At 43.7% G+C, this 20,248-nt stretch overlaps 1 pseudogene; it reads left to right on the top strand.

The window, feature by feature from the left end:
• The first annotated feature begins 3,093 nt into the window (after window positions 1-3,093).
• On the top strand, window positions 3,094-4,604 carry LOC100990949 (V-type proton ATPase subunit B, brain isoform-like; annotated as a pseudogene).
• The last annotated feature ends 15,644 nt before the right edge of the window (window positions 4,605-20,248 follow it).

A 20,248-nucleotide genomic window follows, 5' to 3' on the forward strand; every position in this document is an offset into this window, starting at 1 on the left:
AAAAGGCAGGAAAGCGGATTCTCCCTGGAGCCTTCAGAGGGAGCACGGCCCTGCCAACACCTTCATTCTAGCCCAGGGAGACTGCTGAACTCCAGAACTTTAAGGGAATAAATTGTGTTGTGTTAAGTTACCAAGTTTGTGGTAATTTGTTACAGCAGTGATAGGAAACTAATGTACCCTCCATAGGGGTTGTGCTGTTTTATGTTCCTGCCAGAGATGTAGGTACATCACCCTTTCCTTAAGGATGAGGAAAATTTACCCAGAAGCCCAGGAGCAGGCAGGGTTTCTATAGGAAAATTTTCCTCTTTCTTAAGGAAAAGATGACATGCCTTACATCCCCTGATATCTCATAGGCCAGAATTGCATCACATGCCCATTTCTAAACCAATCACTGGCCAAAGTAATCAGGCTTCCTCCTGCCCCTTGTCCTGAGGCTGCACCATTCTCTCCTGAGCCACTCAGCTGTCTGATCCTGAACAATTATCAGAGCTGCGCTGTCAAGGAATGAAAAGGGCATAGCTTTGGTTTGGCAACCAACAGTCCCTACCTCAAAACTTATTTGCAGAAAAAGAAATTTCTCAGTTTAACATATATTTTATAAAAGTTAAAAACCTTGGACCAGACTCTCTAAGGAACCATCCACTGTGGTCTCCAGGCCATGGCTTTCCCCTGTCTAGCCCCCTTTGGTTCCTTACTCCTCTATCCCCCTTTTTCCAGAGGACAGCAGGCCCAGCCAAACTCTGTGAGTCACCAAGGTTAAATGAGGCCTTATGATGAATACAGAAGCCATCTTCCAGAAAAATCTCTCCCTTGCAAGTACTGATTCAAGCTGTATTAAGGGAATCTTTTCTGTTTCCTCCCTGTTTTAGCTTTTCTCTGACGTGTTATCCTAGATTTTAAAGCTGCAAAGGCCCTTAGAGTAATAATAATGATGGTAATTATGACAGTTAATTATTTATAATGCTCATTTATTGAGCTTTTACTAGGTTCCAGGCACTTAGTATTTATTATCCCATTTAACTCTCAAGTCTTCCTGAAGATTGATGAGGTAGATATTATTATCATCCCTTTGAGAAATACTAATAGATATAATAATAGGGATTATTATCATGCCTGTCTGATGGATTTTGGAACCCAAGAAAAGAAATAATAAGTTGTCCAAAGTAATTGCTGGCACTACATTTTGAACCAAGATCTGTAGAGACCCAAAGTTCATTCTGTCAAACACCCTGAAGTCCAAAACCTTTCACTCTACAGATGACAACACAGGGGTGTGGGGTTGGAGACAGAGGGGAGGCCATAAGCATTTTGCTCAGTTCCATAACCAGAGAGTGAGCCCTCACTTACTGAGCAGCAAACAGCTTGCATTAGCTTTTTTCTCTCCTTCACAGGAATCAAATATTTACAAATCATGATGTATCCGAGTTTAATAAGAGGTGTTTATCTTCTTGCAGAGCAATGGACTCCTTTTTGCATTGTGATTTTTCCTATTTATCTGGCATCATGGAAGAATAAAAATAGCAACTATAGCATGAAACGTGCTTTACAGTTTATAAGACACTTCCAAATACTTTCTCTCACATGATCATTGCTACAGCTCTGTTAAGCAGAAAGATAGGATTATCCCTCTTCACAAGAGAAAAAACTAAGGCCCAAAGAGGTTACATTACCTGCCCCAAGGTCTCACAGATCATTAAATGACAGAACCAAAAATCAAAACCTGTGGGGAAGTTTTTTGGCTGAGGATATGACATCCACGGACAGGGACTCTTCCTATGAGTTTTAGACTCATATTTTCAAGTTAAAAGACCTAATTAGGATTTTGATTGGCTCAGATTTGATTTTGTTTGTTTGCTCACCTGAAATCTTTCTGTGAATTAATCCATTTATCTAGGGAGAAATTACATCTTTATTATCCCAAGTTTTTCTACCCTTTGTCTTTTACGCCTCCAAGGAGAATCTGATGTTTTCTCTTAATAGATGCCCTTTGCACTTCTTTCCGAGTTTATTCTTTTACAAGCTGCCTTTGTAGCTAAGTTGAATAACGTCTTTGGTTCTTTTATGCTTTCTTTCTAATTGATCTGTATGGCATTATTTTTATTTCCAGTTAGTAACTTGATACTTGGTTGAAGTTTCCTGTTTCCAAGAGCTTTTCAGTTGATTCCCTTGTTTTCAAGATGGAATTATACCATCTGCAAATATTTTAAAAAGCCAAACAAAACCTGCTTTCCTGATTTCACCAAGAGTGCTCTTTTTAACACATGACACTGCATTTCCCCACAACTCTGCGTTTTCCAGATGACTAAAATGGCTCCTTTAAGTGCCATAACATTTAGAAACACAGCTGCAGAGCAGAAGTCTTTCTTAAACAAAGTACAATGTGTAGCAAACTCCCGCGGTTTCACCTGCACATCACATGCCTCCCCCATCTTTAGTGGCCGCCCCTCACTTTCTTTTGGAGAACTGCCCCTCCTCTACCCCATGAGGCCCTAGCAGGATTGTCCGTCACTTGATCCCACTCACAAGCCCCAAACAGGTCCTGGTTCCACCACAGGCTAACCCAACTGACTCTTCCAAGAATTTGTATCTTGAGAAAAAGGATACTTGGCCAGAAGGATATTGACGCAGAATCATCTGGAAGGCAGGCCCTAAGGAGATGTCCAGGAATTTTTGCCTCTCCCGAGGCCTGATTGTTGAAGTTCTCTTTTGGTTCCAGGAGCCACCCAATATACTTCCAGTACATTCTCTTTCTTTGCTTAGGTTTGCTTCTGTTACAGAGCATACAGATATCAGCACCCAAGAGCTGATTGCAGACAGCAGACTTTGTTATGAGTTGAATTGTTATGAGTTGAATCCCCAACCCCTACACAAAACAGTGCTGAAGTCCTGACCTCTAGGATGTCTGAATGCAACCTTAATTGGAAATAGGGTCTTTACAGAAATAATCAAGTTAAAATGAGGTAATCAGGCTAGGCCCTAATAGTAATATAATGTGACTGATGTCACTTAAAAAGGGGAATTTGGACACAGAAACAGACAAATACAGAGGGAAGACAATGTGCAGACACACAGGGAAAATGCTATGTCAAGATGATGGCGCTGCAGGCGATGTGTGGGGTTATGAATGGGCCACACCCAAACTACCCAAGCCCGCTGGTGGTGGGAGCTCAGGAGCAGGTGCTGGCAGTTAGTTGGAACTACCTCTCCCAGCCTTGCCTTACATACATCACAGTATCAAGAGTCCATGGTCTACTAGTGATCTTAGATCACGTTAAGTTTCCCATAGACGCTGATATTGTCCACTGGACATTACTAGATGGCACAGAGACATGGGCAAGTTCTAGAAGTTGGTGGCTCCAAGGCAGTGGTTCAGGTATTTCAAGGGACTGGGGATATTCTCCAAACATCAGTGTCTGAGGATATGCTTTGTTGGGTATTAGTTGGATCGGGAAAAACCCATTGACAGAGGTCCTCTTGTACTGGCTGAAGATTTCTTTGATATCATGGGATGGCCAACCAATCCTTAACGTCAAATCTACCCAGAGGACATGATTCGGACCAGCATTTCAGCCATAGTTGTTATGAACAGTATTGCCGGGGCAGAAAATTTTTATCTTCTCTGCTGCTGGGTTACTACACAAAGATTGCAGCTCAAATCTGCCACCAGACTGGTTTGCTAAATGAATCCAAAGACGTAGACTACACTGAGGAAAATTTTCCAATTGTATTTGCTGCTAAGGATGTAAACATGGAAACTGCCTGGTTCTTCAAATCTGGTGTTGAAGAAAATGGCTCAATGGACAACATCTGCCTGTTTTTGAACTTGGCTAATGACCCAACTATTGGGTAGATTGTCATCCCTCACCCGGTTCTAACCACAGCCGAATTTCTGGCATACCAATATGAGAAACATGTATTGGTTATCCTAACAGATAGGAGTTCATCTACTGAAGCACTTCAAGAGGTTTCTACAGCCAGAGAAGAGATTCCTGGTTGACGAGGCTTCACAGGTTACACTTATACAGACTTAGCCACTTTATATGAACATGCAGGTCGAGGAGAAGGTAGAAATGGCTCGATTACTCAAATTCCTACTTTTACCACGCCTGCCAACGATATCATTCACCCATCTCTGAACTGACTGGGACAGATCTATGTGGACAGACAGCTACACAAGAGAGAGATTTACCCACCTATCAATGTGCTGCCTGAACTATCACTGTTCATGAAGTCTGCTATTGGAGAAGGGATGACCAGGAAGAATCATGCAGATGTATGTAACCAGCTGTAGGCAAGCTATTGGGAAGGATGTACAAGCCATGATTGCTGTAGTTGGAGAAGAAGCCCTTAGCTCAGATGATCTTCTTGACTTGGAATTTCTGCAGAAGTTTGAGAGGAACTTTATTTTTCAGGGTCCTCATGAAAATCACACTGTCTATGAGACTTTGGATACTGGTTGGCAACTGTTCCTAATCTTCCCCAAAGATATGCTGAAGAGCACCTGTATTGGTCAGGCTCTCCAGAGGGAGAGAATTAATAGGATAGATATCTACATAAAGGGGAATTTATTAAGGAGTATTGATTCACACGCTCACAAAGTATAGTCCCACAATAAGCTGTCTGCAAGCTGAGGAGCAAGGAAGCCAGTCCAAGTCCCAAAACCTCAAAAGTAAGGAAGCTGACAGTGAAGCTTTTAGTCTGTGGTCGAAGGACCAAGAGTCCCAAAGCTGAAGAACTTGGAGTCTGATGTTGAAGGCCAGGAAGCATCCAGAATGGGAGAAAAATGCAGGCTGGAAGACTAAGCCAGTCTAGTCCTTCTACATTCCTCTGCCTGCTTTTATCCCAGCCACATGGCAGCTGATTAGATTGTGCCCACCCAGCTTGAGGGTGGGTCTCCCCTCCCAGTCCAACTCAAATGTTAACATCCTTTGGCAACAACCTCACAGACACACCCAGGAACAATACTTTGCATCCTTCAATCCAATCAAGTTGACGCTAAGTATTAACCATCACAGCACCAAAGTAAATTTTACCCTTGAGACTCTGCAAAGCACTGGCTGCTGTTTCATCACTGCTTAATATACTTGTGAAATGCTGGTTCTGTTTTCTTTATTCCTTTAGCACTCCCCTAGCCTCACCTTTGTGTTGAAGTTTACCATGTTAACCTATAATTAAAAACAAAGAATACGTAACATATTGTTCCGGTGTTGAATGCTTTAAACTGCTAACAGACTTCAAACTATTCCCTATTCAGAAAACCTGGGTCTTCAGTGCTTTGCTTAAAGTAGCTGCAGGGATGCAGGTTACGTTTTCTTATTGATGTTTGCATTGTACACAGTGATACAGTTAGTTACCTAATAATGTTCTCATTATCTGGGTCTCTTGGACTTTACCTCTCAACCTCCTCAAGAGTATCAGCCTCTGAGTTATAATGCTTTGGTCTCTAAATTAAAGGGGCAAGATCAGGTCTAAAAGATGACTCCTTTCAAAAGAGCCAAGATGCTCTTTCTTGAGCATTTTCTTTTGGGTTGTTGATGTGCCTGTGGGTCTGTGCTGCTGCTCTAAGCAAATAGAGCAGCATTTCTTTGGTTGCTTGGTTGGTTGGTTTTGTTTGTTTGTTTGTTTGTTTTCGAGACAGAGTCTTGCTCTGTCGCTCAGGCTGGAGTACAGTGGTGTGAGCACAGCTGCTCCCAGGCTCAAGCAATCCTCCTACCTCAGTCTCCCAAGTAGCTGGGACTACAGGCATGTGCTACCCACATGCAGTTAATTTTTAAATTCTTTTTGTAGAGACAGGGTCTCACTATGTTGCCTAAGCTGGTCTTGAACCCCTGGGCTCAAGTGATCCTCCCGCCTCAGCCTCCCAAACTGTTGGGATTACAGGCATAAGACATCACCCCTAGCCTAGCAGATGATTTTGACTGCCTACTTGCTCTTTCTTATACAATAAATAGATGAGTAAAAGAAATTTCCTTTTCCTGTTTATTACATATGCATTGAGATTCCTGTGTCTTACAGCTCTCCCTCTCTGAGCAACACACAGAATCCTGCAACTTTTGCACAGCTGATATTTATCTGATAGCAGTGAAAAGCCTTATCTTTGGTGACCTTTACTGAGTTTCCATGCAGAAGAATCACATGACTAAAATCATTAATAGAGTGGTTGCTTGGGGTACAACGAAAGAAGAAAGAAAAACCTATAGCCATTCTACATTCTGACATGTGAACAGTGGTTTAAGTTTCTAAAGTGTTTACCAGATGCTGAAGGCAAGGTGAGAAGCAAAGGCTCTTATGTTTGTGGATATTTTAAACTCTGTTAGGAAGCAGCCTTTGGAAAATCCCTGATTTGGTTCTGCTTTCGGACCTACCTCTGCCTTTTCAGGGTAATGTTGTGGCACAGGTCGTGGCACTTAGAAGTTTTGGAGTTTTATTCCTGCTCCTTCCTGATGCAAGCCCTGAGCTGTCTTCTATGCAGTTGTGCCTTATTGACTGTTTGGTCTCTCTGTTCTTTGTTACTTGGGTGCAATAGCAACTTCCCTACTCCATGCATTCTACCTTTCAAATTGTGTAAATTTCTTTTCTTTTTTTCTCTTAGGGTGTAGGGTACGGGGGAAGTCAGTATAATTTTAATGTAGAAAATGTGATATTTGGATATAAAATGAAAATACATGTTGGCCGGGCATGGTGGCTCATGCCTGTAATGCAGGCACTTTGGGAGGCTGAGGCGGGCAGATCACGAGGTCAGGAGTTCGAGACCAGCCAACATGGTGAAACCCTGTCTCTATTAAAAATACAAAAATTTGCCAGCCGTGGTAGCGTGTGCCAGTAGTCCCAGCTACTTGGGAGGCTGAGGCAGGAGAATTGCTTGAACCCAGAAGGTGGAGGCTGCAGTAAGCCGAGATCGCACCACTGCACTCCAGCCTAGGCAACACAGCAAGACTCTGTCTTGGGGAAAAAACAAACAAACAAACAACAACAACAACATGTTAAATAATGGAAAAAGAAAAAAAAGAGAGAATTAGAGTGAGGCAGCCACAAACCAAGAAACACCTGTGGCTGCCAGGCGCTAGGAGTGCGGTCTGGAGAACAGCTCCTTCCATTGCCTCTTCAGAGGGAATGTGGCCCTGTGGACACCTTGATTTCAGATTTCAGGCATCCAGAGTGTGAGACAATAATTTCTGTTGTTTTAAGCCACCCAGTTCATGATACTTTGTTATGGCAGTCCTAGAAAACTCATTCAGACCCTCAAGGAAATAAGAGCTATTTGGAATATGTGGCCGAGACTGCTAGGTGTTCACCAAAAGGCTTTCCATTCTACTTTTTTGCCTAAGTATAATGGGAGCCAGGCACATGGCTGTCCCCCTAGACTGTCTTTGCCAGCCTTGCTTGTGTTTAGGGTGGCCAGGTGCCTGAATTCTCACCAGGGGAATGAAGTGGGAGTCACGTGTCATTTCTGGGTCTGGGTTCTAAGATAACCAGCAAGCTTCCTCCACTGTCTTCTCTTTTCCCACCAGCTAGAACCCAGCTGCACCAATGCAGAAGAGAACACTGCCCTGGGGAAGAATGAGTGACAAAGAACCAAAGCTGCCCTGCTGCTCTGGGCCACTCACCTCAAGGGGAAATAGGCTACTCTAGTTTACCTTTTTATTACAGGAGCTTAGCTTTTCCTCCAAGTGATCCATGATTCTTGAGCTGGACAGGGAGTGAGGCACTGAGAATCCTAATTGTCTTCCAGAATAGGAACGACCAGCCCTTGGAAGACAGTGGCTAAGCACATAATCTCTTTGGGTAATTTGGGACTTTGGACAAGCTGATGTTAAATTCGCAGCCACCTAAAAGGGAGATGAAAGATGTGGAAACCAGTAGGGTGGCTGCTTCTGAAAGCATCAGGTATCTTGATTTAGGATAATGACAAGCTCATGTCTTGAGATGTTTGCCACAAGGCACAAAGTGAAACTCACGACTTTTCTCTGGCCAGATGGAAACTGTTCAGTGGGGCCATGGGTGCGAGATTGTTAAAGCCAAACTCAGATTCGGGGAGTTGCTGAATTTCAGTGACAGCCAACGGCATGACTTTGCCAGGTTTCCTTTAGGAAAGGATGGTGATATCTGGGGCTTGCGAGAGAACTTGGAGAATTCCTACCCACTAACCATCTTGGTCTGCAGCCTTTCCTCTGTGCCTCCCTCTCATGGAGAAGGAAAGAAGCTAACACTCTTCCTTCCGCCCCACACCTCCCTGTTTCTCAGCTGGGAACTAACTCCATCTGGAGCAGCCAAATTGTTCTCATGGCAATGTCCTACATTTATTTATTTAACTATTTAATTTATTTGTTTAGAGACGGGGGTCTCACACTGTTGCCCAGGCTAGTGTATGGTGATGCAATCATAGCTCACTGCAGACTTTAACTCCTGGGCTTAAGCGATCTTCCAGCCTTGGCCTCCCAAAGTGCTCGGATTACAGGTATGAGGCACCATGCCCAACCCTACATTTATTTTTTATCTGGATTTGCTTTCCCTGCCCTTCGTGCCTCCACCAGCACCACAGCCTGAGGGCTTACAGAAGTTTTTACCTAGTCATCGTATGTCACACGATGCTCCCTCTTATCAAGGAATTCACTTCATGGCAAAAGTGGCAGTGACTTAAGGCCTGTGGGATTCACTCTTCACCTAACAGACCCCACCCATGACCCAGGAGCTACTGGCTGTTCTAGCACAGTAGAACGGCCTTGTGGAGGCTCACAGTGCCCATGGGGAGATAACTGCTTGCTCCCCTCCAGAAGGGATCGGTGCTGTGAGTCAGCATCCCATATGTGATGCCATTTCCTGTGTCTCTCTATTACTTTTCAAGATGTAGCAGTGAGGCAGGCACTGCAAAGTGTCTCCCAATAGCCTTTCTTACTAGAAGTAATAGAATTTAGAGCTGGGTGCATGGCCACCCAAAATCAAGATACCATTTTCCAGTCTCCTTTGAAGCTAGGCACGGCCGTGAGATACATATTAACCAATGGAATACAAGAAGAAGCGACATGTGGTGGCTTTAAATAACCTTCTACAGAAGAAAGCACCCTTTGTGTTTGCATCCTTTCCTCTGTCCTATTGCCTGAAGTGTCATCTTGACCCATGAGGCTTAGGTCATGCATTGCATAAAAAAAGCATAAAGAACCAGGGTCCCTGACATCTTAGAGCACTATTCCAGTCTGGATCACTTACCCAGACTTTTGTGAGAGAAAGAAACTTTCGATTTGTTCAAGGCATTATTGTCTGGGGTTTTCTGTTTCTCAGTGAAGGCAAACTGAATCCCAATCAAACCCATTGCTTCAGGAACGAAGGGGCGGAATTGCTCAAGGTGACACCTAACATCTGCTCTCCAAATGTTAGACTTCCTGTCCTGAGACTCTAGGCCTTGCTAGCTATAGGTTTTAGGGTCTCTTTTGGTTATCTGTTGCTGTACAACAAACCACTCCAAAAACTTTGTGGCTTTAAATAGTAAAATATTGTTATCTCTCATGGTTCTGTGGGTTGGCTGGGCTCAGCTCAGTGGTTCTTGCTTGGAGTCTCTTATGAGGTTGCAGCCAGTTGCTAGGTGGGGTTGGAACCATCTGAAGGTTTAACTGGACTGGACATCAAAGATGGCATCTTTATTTGACCTCCTGTGCCTCAGTGGTCTTATTCTGTGTGCCTGGCAGAATAGCCCGGATATTTATTTATTTATTTATTTATTTAGATGGAGTCTCGCTCTGTCACCCAGGCTAGTGTGCAGTGGCGTGATCTCAGCTCACTGCAACCTCCGCCTCCTGGGTTCAAGAGATTCTCCTGCCTCAGCCTCCTGAGTAGCTGGGATTACAGGTGCATGTCACCACGCCCGACTAATTTTTTGTATTTTTAGTAGAGACGGGGTTTCACCATGTTAATCAGGCTGGTCTTGAACTCCTGACCTTGTGATCCACCTGCCTCAGTCTCCCTAAGTATTGGGATTACAGGCGTGAGCCACCGCACCTGGCTTGCCTGGACTTCTTATGTGGCAGCTCTGGGCTCCAAGAGGGAGGAAGAGGAGGTTGTTAGTCTTATTAAAGGCCTACCTCAGAGCTGACAGAGAGCATCACTTCTACCACATATTGTTGGTTAAGCAGTCTCAGGCCAACCCAGTATTCAAGGGCTGAGGAAACACATTTCACCTCTCAACAGAGAAGTGATAGGGAATTTGTAGCCGTCTTTAATCCACCACAAAGCCCAAGGGATGAAAGCTTCTATCAGGGGACTCAACAATGGTTCCTCTGAATTGTAAGCTGAGAGTGCCATCCAGCCACTTTTTCTCCTCAGCCACAAAGCAAACATCAAGGAAAGCGGAGGTTCTTGAAAGGAAGTACCCATGAGTCTTTACTTCTATGATCCATGGAATTTTGGTTTCCGGCCTGCCTGAGACCTAACTGTTGCCTTTCCTTTGGCAGAGTTCCTCCAATCAATTTCACAAACACAAATACTTTTTATTTTCTTGGCTCAGGATAGCAAGATTGAATAAGCTCCATAGATCTGCTGTACAATATTACATCTATAGTCGATGATACCATATTGTACACTTGAAAATTTGTTAAATGGGTAGTCCTCATGTTACATGTTCTAATCACAATAAAATATATTTTTTAAAAAGGTTGCAAAATTGGAGTCTGCCCCTAAACTGATACGTTCATCCCTATCATGCATACACACATGGCTTTTTACTTATGTAACTCTGCCAAGAGTGCCTGAGGCTGTGAAAAAGGGATAACTGACTAACCAGCCCCACCAGATAAATCAGAAGCCTGGCTTTAATCTATACAGACTAATAATTTTTGCAATCATAGTGAGGGCCCTAAGGTGTCAAGAAGATTTTCAATCACATTCCCTAGATTTCCTCATTACATAAATGTTTCCTAAGATCCCACCAGATGCCACACCCTGTGCTCAGCACTGGACAGTCATGAAGCAGGTCCAGTCCCTGACCTCAAGGAAAACCAGTCTACATTGTACCACATTATAACAAGTTAGGTTTGGGATTATCAAATCTTCTGGTCTCTCCTATCACTTCCTCCCATATTAATCTGGAATAGCTGCAAATGCTTTTATATACATATATATATTTGAGACAGAGTCTCGCTCTGTCACCCAGGCTGGAGTGCAGTGGCATAATCTCAGTTCACTTCAACCTCCGCCTCCTGGGTTCAAGCAATTCTCCTGCCTCAGATTCCCAAGTAGCTGGATTTACAGGCACCCGCCACCATGACTGGCTAATTTTTATATTTTTAGTAGACACGGGGTTTCACCATGTAGGCCAGGCTGGTCTCAAACTCCTGACCTCAGGTGATCCGCCCGCTTTGGCGCCCCAAAGTGCTGGGATTACAGGTGTGAGCTACTGCACCTGGCCTGCTTTTATATTTTTAAGATTAAAATTTTTTCCCATCTTTCCCTTCTCTCTCTCTCTCTTTTTCATGATTCCCCATCTTTAAAACAATAGAAGCCTGCCTGCTACATCACCACGAGAGCTCATACTGTAGGGCTCTGTGGTCACTCTGTTGAAAATTTGCAGCACTTTCTCTTCCCTCTTCCCAGCTCTCAGTTGAATTGGCTGGAGTTCTGATACCCACTGACATTACTGTTTTTTGTTTTTTGTTTTTTCTTCTTCTTCTTCAAAATCATGTCTGAAGTTAATTACAGCTTCAAAGGGCTTTTCTGATCAGTTTCTTCAGTTGAGGCAGTTGGTTCTGGGCTGGCTCGGTCTCTGCTACCTTCACCCAGTTCTTATTTGAAGTGTAGAGTCCTTGGTAGATAATATTAACCTAAGGCTTTCACGAGTTATCATAGATAGAGAAGAAGGAAATCCTTTACAAGGATAGAAAAGAAGAAAAGGAAATCCAAAGTCACCTGCTTTCCTCCCAATGACATTTTCCATGGAATGAATGCCGTTTGCTGATGAGAGTACTCTTTCACCTTCACAAGGCTCTGCAGCATTGTGGAGCGTTTTTCACAGCGAGCTCTTCTTTCTCCTTCTAAACAGTGTGACCTATAGAAAAGGACAAACATGGAGGTCAGAGAGGGCCTGATGGAATCCCAGCTTTGCTTCTCATTGGCCCTGGACTGCCAATTGATCATGTACTAAAGGAGGAGTATAGCGATGCTTACCCTTTGGTTTTAGCGTTGGGAATGTGATTACCCTGCACGTAGTAGGTGCTCATGAAATCCGTTGAGTGATGCTGTGAAGTTTGCAGGGAAGAGATTATGAACCCTGATTTACGTGTGAATAAAATGAAGTTCATGAGAGTGGGAGTAGGACTTATCATAGGTCACAGAGGGTGGGCGAGGGTCTTTAAGAATCTAAATCTATTGTTTTTTCTATCACATTAACCCACTGAATAACAGGATTTTCTCAGATTTTAATAATAATAATAGCAACGGCACTGATGGTAAAGGTAGCCTTTGTCTATTGAGCATCAGCATGTGCCAGACATTACACTAGGCACTTTCTATGAATGAACCCATTTAACTATGAGGTGGGTATGATTACCCCATTTTACCGATGGAAAAAGTCTAGGATTCAACAAGGTGAAGTAACTTACCCAGAGACACACAAGGGCTGAATCTGCTTGAGTCTTAAAGGAGACCTTGGTTCTTCCTTACTCCAAAACCCAGGCTCTTATCCCCCACATTGCAACTTCCTCAATAAATAAAATATCTTTGAAATGTGTTACTAATTGTGTAAGTTCAAAGATACCATCCAGATGTCTCCATCTTATTAGGCAAGCTCTGTGCGCAGACAGCTAACGATTTAGCTACAACTCTTCATGAGGTCCTTTCTGCACTATAGGATTGTCTGGCCTTCCAGTTTAGCTACTTTCCTAAAAATTTGGAATTGAACGTCCTGAGCTTGAGCAGGATCTCCCAAACATTGTGAGAAAGCAAGCCGTTTTCTCTCTCTGAGCCTCCTTTTCCTCCTCCATAAAATAAGGGTAAAATTTGAGCCTGGAATATCTGGTACCAGAAAACAAAGAAGGTTCAAAGCTATTGGAGCCACATCAAAGCACACAGCAGCCAGCTCAAACAAGCAGCTCACACTGGACAAACATGAGACAATTTGAATATCAAAATGAAAAGTGATCACAAAGGATTTCTACACACTGAATTAAAAAATATCCCTCTACTCAAAGGATTTCTACACATTGAATCAAAAAGGATTTCTACACATTGAATTTATACAGTCCATGAGTGTATAAAAAAAGAATCCATGAGTATATAGTGATATTCTAACCAAAAAGAAAAAGTGTAGATGAAATTAGAAAAACACTATTTTGCAACCATGATAGAAATAATTGATTCAGGTAAAATTATCAGTGAATGCTAAAACACTGGGTGAGAAGTTGTTGGATCCACATAGTCTCAAAGTGTCTCCCCAGAAATTACTTATTAATTACAAAGATAAATAGGTAACTTTACAATGAAGATTTCTGATAACCACCACTTTAACCAACTGATGAAACTTAGCATCCCCAGTAATGAGACAAGCTGACAACATGTGTGACACCCTGGAAAGACATAGAATCACCTGAATAGCATTTTGGCCCAAAAATGTATAACTTAATCTTATAATGACAAACCTAAATTGTGGAACATTTATAAAACAACTGGCTTGGATTTCTCAAAATTTCATTATGAGGCCGGGCGTGGTGGCTCACGTCTGTAATCCCAGCACTTTGGGAGGCTGAGGCGGGTGGATCACCTGAGGTCAGAAGTTTGAGACAAGCCTGGCCAACATGGCGAAACCCCAAATCTACTAAAAATACAAAATTAGCCGAGTGTGGTGGCGCACGCCTGCAGTCCCAGCTACTCAGGAGGCTGAGGCAGGAGAATCGCTTGAACCCAGGAGGCGGAGGTTGCCGTGAGCTGAGACTGCGCCACTGTACGCCAGCCTGGGCGACAGTGCAAGACTGTCTCAAAAATAATAATAATAATAATAAAATTTTTAATTTCATTATGAAAGACTGAAGAAAAAGTAGGGGGAGGGAACTGTTCCAGGTTAATGGAGACTTGAGAGTTATGAGAATTATGTGCTCTCTATACTACTGGACGAAAATTAAAAAGCTATAAAGGATATATCAGGCCAACAGGAGAATGCAAACATGGTCTGTTCTTAGACACTACTTTCGTGTCTTATGTTTATTGATTGTGACAATGGCATCATGATTATGCAGAAAGTGGCCTTCTTCTTAGGAGATATTTGCTAAAGATATTAGAAGCGAAGAGTCTTAATATCAGCAACTTTCAAATGGTTCAGGAAGAGAGAGAGAGAAAGAGAGTGAGCATGTATGTATGTGTGCATGTGTGTCTGTGTGTACATACATGCACACAGAGATTTAAAAACTGTGGCAAAATTACTGAATCTAGATGAAGGATGTGTGTGTACTGTTCTTTCAACTTGTCTGTTTATCTGAATTTTTTTAAAATAAAGGGCTAAGGGCCAGGCACAGTGGCTCTTGCCTGTAATCCCAGCACTTTGGGAGACTGAGGCAGGCAGATCACTTGAGTCCAGGAGTTTGAGACCAGCCTGGGCAAAATGGTGAAACCCCATCTCTACAAAAATTAGCCGGGTATGGTGACACACACCTGTAGTCCCAGCTACCTGGGAGGCTGAGGTGGGAGGATCACTTGAGCTTGGGAGGCAGAGGTTGCAGTGAGCCAAGATCACACCACTGCACTCCAGTCTGGGTAACAAAGCAAGACCCTATCTCAAAAAAAAAAAAAATATATATATATATATATATATATATATGTTAATCAATGAGATTCTATACTTAATGTGTCTATGTGTCTAGCACACAGTAGATGCTCAACAAAACATAGAACTGGGGGGTAACAGTTATCCAAGATCAAATAAGTAAATATTTGCAAAGTATTGTTTATGATTCATTCGACAAATGTGCTCTCTGCAGCACCTCGGGTGTGCAGGGTCTGTGCTAGGAGCTGGGGACAGAAGGAGGAGGAAGGCATACTTCCTTCTCCTTAGCTTCCTAAGATAATGGAGGTAGACATTTGAGTAGGTAATTACAACACAGGATAAATATCAGAGATGGGAAAGTGAGCCTTGGCAAAGGAGAGTGAGTGACTGCACCACCGTTAAGATCAAGAACTTGCGGCTGGGTGTCCACTTCCTGGTTGCAGTGGTGCAGCAGCCAGCAGGCTGCACTTGAAATTCTGGGTGCACTAACTAGCCCCCATATGGACCAGGTCACCCCAGAAGTAGTGCATTCCTGGCCCTGGGATGTCCAGGCTGAAGCTGGGATGAATCCATGTGGGGTGCTGGAGCCAGAATTCCTAAGCTGGGAGTGCTGAGCCTGAGTGGCAACTGCCCTGCCCAGGCTCCAGCCACACTGGCCTTCGCTTGGTATCCCCAGGTATTAAATATAGAAAAAAACCCCAAAAAACCGAAGTATGTATCTATTCTCACGTACCGCTCAACACAACACTCTGACACCAATGTGGGGGTGTATTTCCTATTTCCCCTCACACCAAGCAGTTCTCCAGGGGACATCTGCTGGGTGTCCTCTTACTGAATTCAATTCTAATACTATCTATCTAAAGATTGTGTTAGATTCCACAGGTGAAGGGCTCAGTCTCACAAGACTGTTTCCCACTTCAGATACACATTGCAAGTAGTAGGTTATCATCTACACTTCTGACCGATGAGCTATAAATCGAGGCTCCCACTACCACCTACTTGGGTCCAGTTAATTTGCTAGTGAGGCTCACAGAACTCAGGGAAACACGTTTACCAGTGTCTTCTCTCTCTCTCTTTTTTTTTTTAGATGGAGTCTCGCTCTGTTGCCCAGGCTGGAGGGCAGTGGCGCCACCTCGGCTCACTGTAACCTCCGCCTCCTGGGTTCAAGCAATCCTCCTGTCTCAGCCTCCTTAGTAGCTGGGATTACAGGCACGCACCACCACGCCTGGCTAATTTTTGTATTTTTAGTAGAGTCGGGGTTTCACCATGTTGGCCAGGCTGGCCAACTCCTGACCTCAGATGATCCGCCCACCTCGGCCTCCCAAAGTGCTAGGATTACAAGTGTGAGCCACCATGCCAAGCCTTCAGTGTCTTAATAAAAGTTAAAATAACGGATACAGATGAACAGCCAGATGAAAAGACACATGGGGCAACGTCTGGAGAGGTGCTGATTGCAGGAGCTTCTGTCCCCATAGAGTTGGGGTGCACCACCTCCTGGCACTCAGATGTGTTGGCCAACCCAGAAGCTCACTGAACCTCATACTTCAGGGATATTTACAGAGCCTTCATCACGTAGGCATGATCGATTATTAACTGCATTTCAGCCCTTCTCCCTCTTTAGAGAATGGAGGTGGGGCTGAAAGCTCCAAGCTTCTAACAGTGGCTTGGCCTTTCTGGTGACAAGCCCCCATCCGGGAGCCCAATAAGAGTTGCCTTATTGAAACAAAGATACTCCTATCACCTAGGAAATTCCAAGGAATTAGGAGTTCTGTGTCAGGAGCTGGGGTCAAAGACCAAATACTAGAATAAAATATGCTCCTAGTTCACCTATGTCTCAGGAAATTGTAAGAATTTTAGGAGCTCTGTGCCAGGGACTCGGGCAGAGACCAATATTTATATTTCTTATTATTTCACCCCAGGTAACCCTGTGCCATCTTGTTCAGACCTTACCAGGTCTTCTCTCAGCCTGGACGGCTCCAACAAACACAAATTCCCCCATCCATCAGGTCCCTTTCTCTGAGGACCTTTCTGAACACCTCCCTGCCACCTCATCCCATATGACTCAGTCAAGAGGCTCCTGATACAATCTGGGTTGCTTTTCCTCATAGCTTTCCTTCAATTCTAAATAATTTGTTTTTGTAAAATTATCTGTCCCGTGTCTGATGTCCTAGTGAGACTGTAAACTCCAGGAAGGCAGAAAGTGCCTCTCCCATGCTAATGCTGGTCTCTGCAGCACCTGCGCAGTACCCAGCATGCACAGTTGCCCAACCAATATTGATGGACGAATGACTTGAAGAGCCTGGGTGAGCTCCCAGAGAAGGCAATGGGAGGGGGAGCACACATTTTTTGATTGTCTAATCAGTGCCAGGCTCCGCCAGGCACAGTGGCTCACGCCTGTAATCCCAGCACTTTGGGAGGCCGAGGCGGGGGGAATCACAAGGTCAGGAGTTCGAGACCAGCCTGGCCAATACGGTGAAACCCTGTCTCTACTAAAAATACAAAAATTAGCCAGGTATGGTGGCAGGTGCTGGTAGTCCCAGCTACTTGGGAGGCTAAGGCAGGAGAATCACTTGAACCCGGGAGTTGGAGGTTGCAGTGAGCCAAGACTGTGCCACCACACTCCAGCCTGGGCAGCAGAGTGAGACTCTGTCTCCAAAAAAAAAAAAAAGAAAAAAAAATACCTGTGAGGCTGTGTGCTGGGCAGTCTACACTAATCATCTTATTCATTCCTCAAAAACATTCGGAGATGCAGGTCTCAATAGACCCATTTTACAAGCAAGGAGATAAGGGTTCGAGATGGTGTACATCTCATCAAAGGAAAGGCAAATGCTGCAGAGCCCGGATTCAAATCTGGGTGTGGCTAGTTTGAAAACCTGAGTTCTTTTCCACTTTGGAGGAAAAGTGATTAATGGACAACTCCCCCTTCATACCTGTCTCCATGTCCGATGCTTTTTCCAGACAGATTTTGGCTGCAGAGCTGGAAATCACAAAGATCATAATGACAGCTCTAACAGCCGTGCCTAGGCTGATGAAAAATGCCTTTGAACAGCCCGGGCTCACAGGCATTATCTTTGCTAATCCTATAATTGGCCTGACAAGTGGTGAATGCATAAATGATTTCGGATATGTGCTTTTGTGTTTAAAAGACTGGGATCTGGGGTGAATTCTCCTTTTGTCTTTCAAGTCCATTTGTAGTTACTTTTTACAAAAAAATTTGTTTTTGTTTTGTCATGTAGACATTTTAAAGCATTTTGTAGTCCAATTTGTTAAAACTTTCATTTATGATTTGTTTTATAAATTATAGAAGAAACTATAGAACTAACTTACTCATTTTTCTTGTAGTCTATTTATTTATTTTACATTTGGCTGGGCATGGTAGCTCATGCCTGTAATCCCAGCACTTTGGGAGGCCGAGGTGGGAGGATCACTTGAACCCAGGAGTTCGAGACTAGCCTAGGCAACATAGGGAGATTCCGTCTCAACAAATAATTTTTAAAATTATCCAGCGTAGTGGCATGCGTCTGTGGTCCCAGCTACTCTGGAGGCTCAGATAGGAGGATCACCTGAGCCCAGGAGAATAAGGCTGCAGTGAGCCATGATTGTGCCGCTGCACTCCAGCTTAAGTGACAGAGCGAGACCCTGTCTCAATAAATTTATTTATTTATTTATTTATTATTTTAAGTGTTTGGCCCATTAGTGATACATACAAATTCAGTTTTCTTTTTTTTTTTTTTTTCAGGTAGCCTAGCTAATCATATCTCTATTGATTGACCAACTGAAGGACAAGTTTACTACTGATGGGTCCCCAGTCATTCCCACTGGTATTCAGACTAAAAGCAACATTGGTGGCAGGAAAGTCCACAGGAAAGGCTCTATTTCAGGAAGAAGCCAGAAACCCTGGAGAGAATCCTAGTTCTGCCCCTAACTTGCAGGATGGCCTTAGATGGATCTCTTTTGTACCTTACTTTGAGTTTATAGCTCTACCACTAGGGGGAGAGGAACAAAGTAATCTCTGGCACTGATAATTATCTTTGCATAACTCTTGAATTCTTGTGATAAAAATAAATGTATAGACCGGGCGCGGTGGCTCATGCCTGTAATCCCAGCACTTTGGGAGGCCAAGGCAGGCAGATCACAAGGTCAAGAGATCGAGACCATCCTGGCTAACACAGTGAAACCCCGTCTCTACTAAAAATTTTAAAAAAAATTAGCCGGGTGTGGTGGCGGGCGCCTGTAGTCCCAGCTACTCGGGAGGCTGAGGCAGGAGAATGGCGTGAACGTGGGAGGCGGAGGTTGCAGTGAGCCAAGATCGCGCCACTGCACTCCGGCCTGGGCGACAAAGCGAGACTCCGTCTCTAAAAAATAAATAAATAAATAAATAAATGTATATTCAAATAACACCGAGATACCTTTTTTTTAACCTATCAGACTGGCAAATACTGAAAAGATTGATATTACTTATTATTGGCAAAGATGTAGGGAAATTCTCTTAAAAAACAAAAACAAAAAAATCTCAGGCTGGGCACGGTTGGTCATGCTTGTAATTCCAGCACTTTGGGAGGCTGAGGCGGGTGGATTACTTGAGCCCAAGAGTTTAAGTCTAGCCTCAGCAAGATGGCAAAACTCCGTCTCTACTAAAAATACAAAATTTAGCCGGCGTGGTGGCACACGCCTGTAATCCCAGCTACTCAGGAGGCTGAGGCATGAGAATCGCTTGAACCCAGAAGGCAGGGTTTGCAGTGAGCTGAGATTGTGCCACCGCACTCCAGCCTAGACAACAGAGTGAGACTCTGTCTCAAAATAATAATAATATACTTATAAAGTATGTTATAAGTAAAATAATACTTATAAAAAGTGACATAATACTTATATAAAGTACTTAAAACAGTGCCTGACACTCCCTGAGTAAGCATTCCCCAAATATTAGCTATTGTAACCATGATATATATTTTGGTGACAAATTGTGAACGTTTATCAGGTGTCCTTTTAATGGCATACTGTGTGTTGTCTAGATTCTTTGGGGGTTACCTGATTCTATAGGGGTCTTTCCCTGTCTCTGACTAGGCTATTTCACAAGTCTATGAGTTCTAGAAAAGTAATAGTAATGTTACAGTAGGTAGTTAGTCAGACATTAGCAGGGCAGGAGAGGGACCCCTCTCACTCGGAATGTTAGGTGATCATCAGGTGGTTATTATACTATCTCTCTAAAATGAGAATTGGTCAAAGCCAGTGCTAGGGAAAGGCAGTTTCCCAATAGAAAACACCTGAAACCGGTGATCAGTAGCTTCCTGACAAGATCTCAGGAATTGGGCAAGTGGGCTCAAGCATGCGCACTCAGAGGCAAAATGGTTGAGTTTAACGGCTACATGTCCCTCCTGTAGGAACGCCGGACTGGTAAGAGAAAAAATGCCTCAAGTGAGCATGTGCACAACTTCAGTAAACACACTGCACACGCGCCCCTCTCAAGTGCTGGCAGACCACTGTGCATGCAGACAACGCACCCAAAGG

Source organism: Pan paniscus, chromosome 11 (genome assembly GCF_029289425.2).
Source record: "Pan paniscus chromosome 11, NHGRI_mPanPan1-v2.0_pri, whole genome shotgun sequence".
In the NCBI taxonomy this organism is placed as follows: Eukaryota; Metazoa; Chordata; class Mammalia; order Primates; family Hominidae; genus Pan; species Pan paniscus.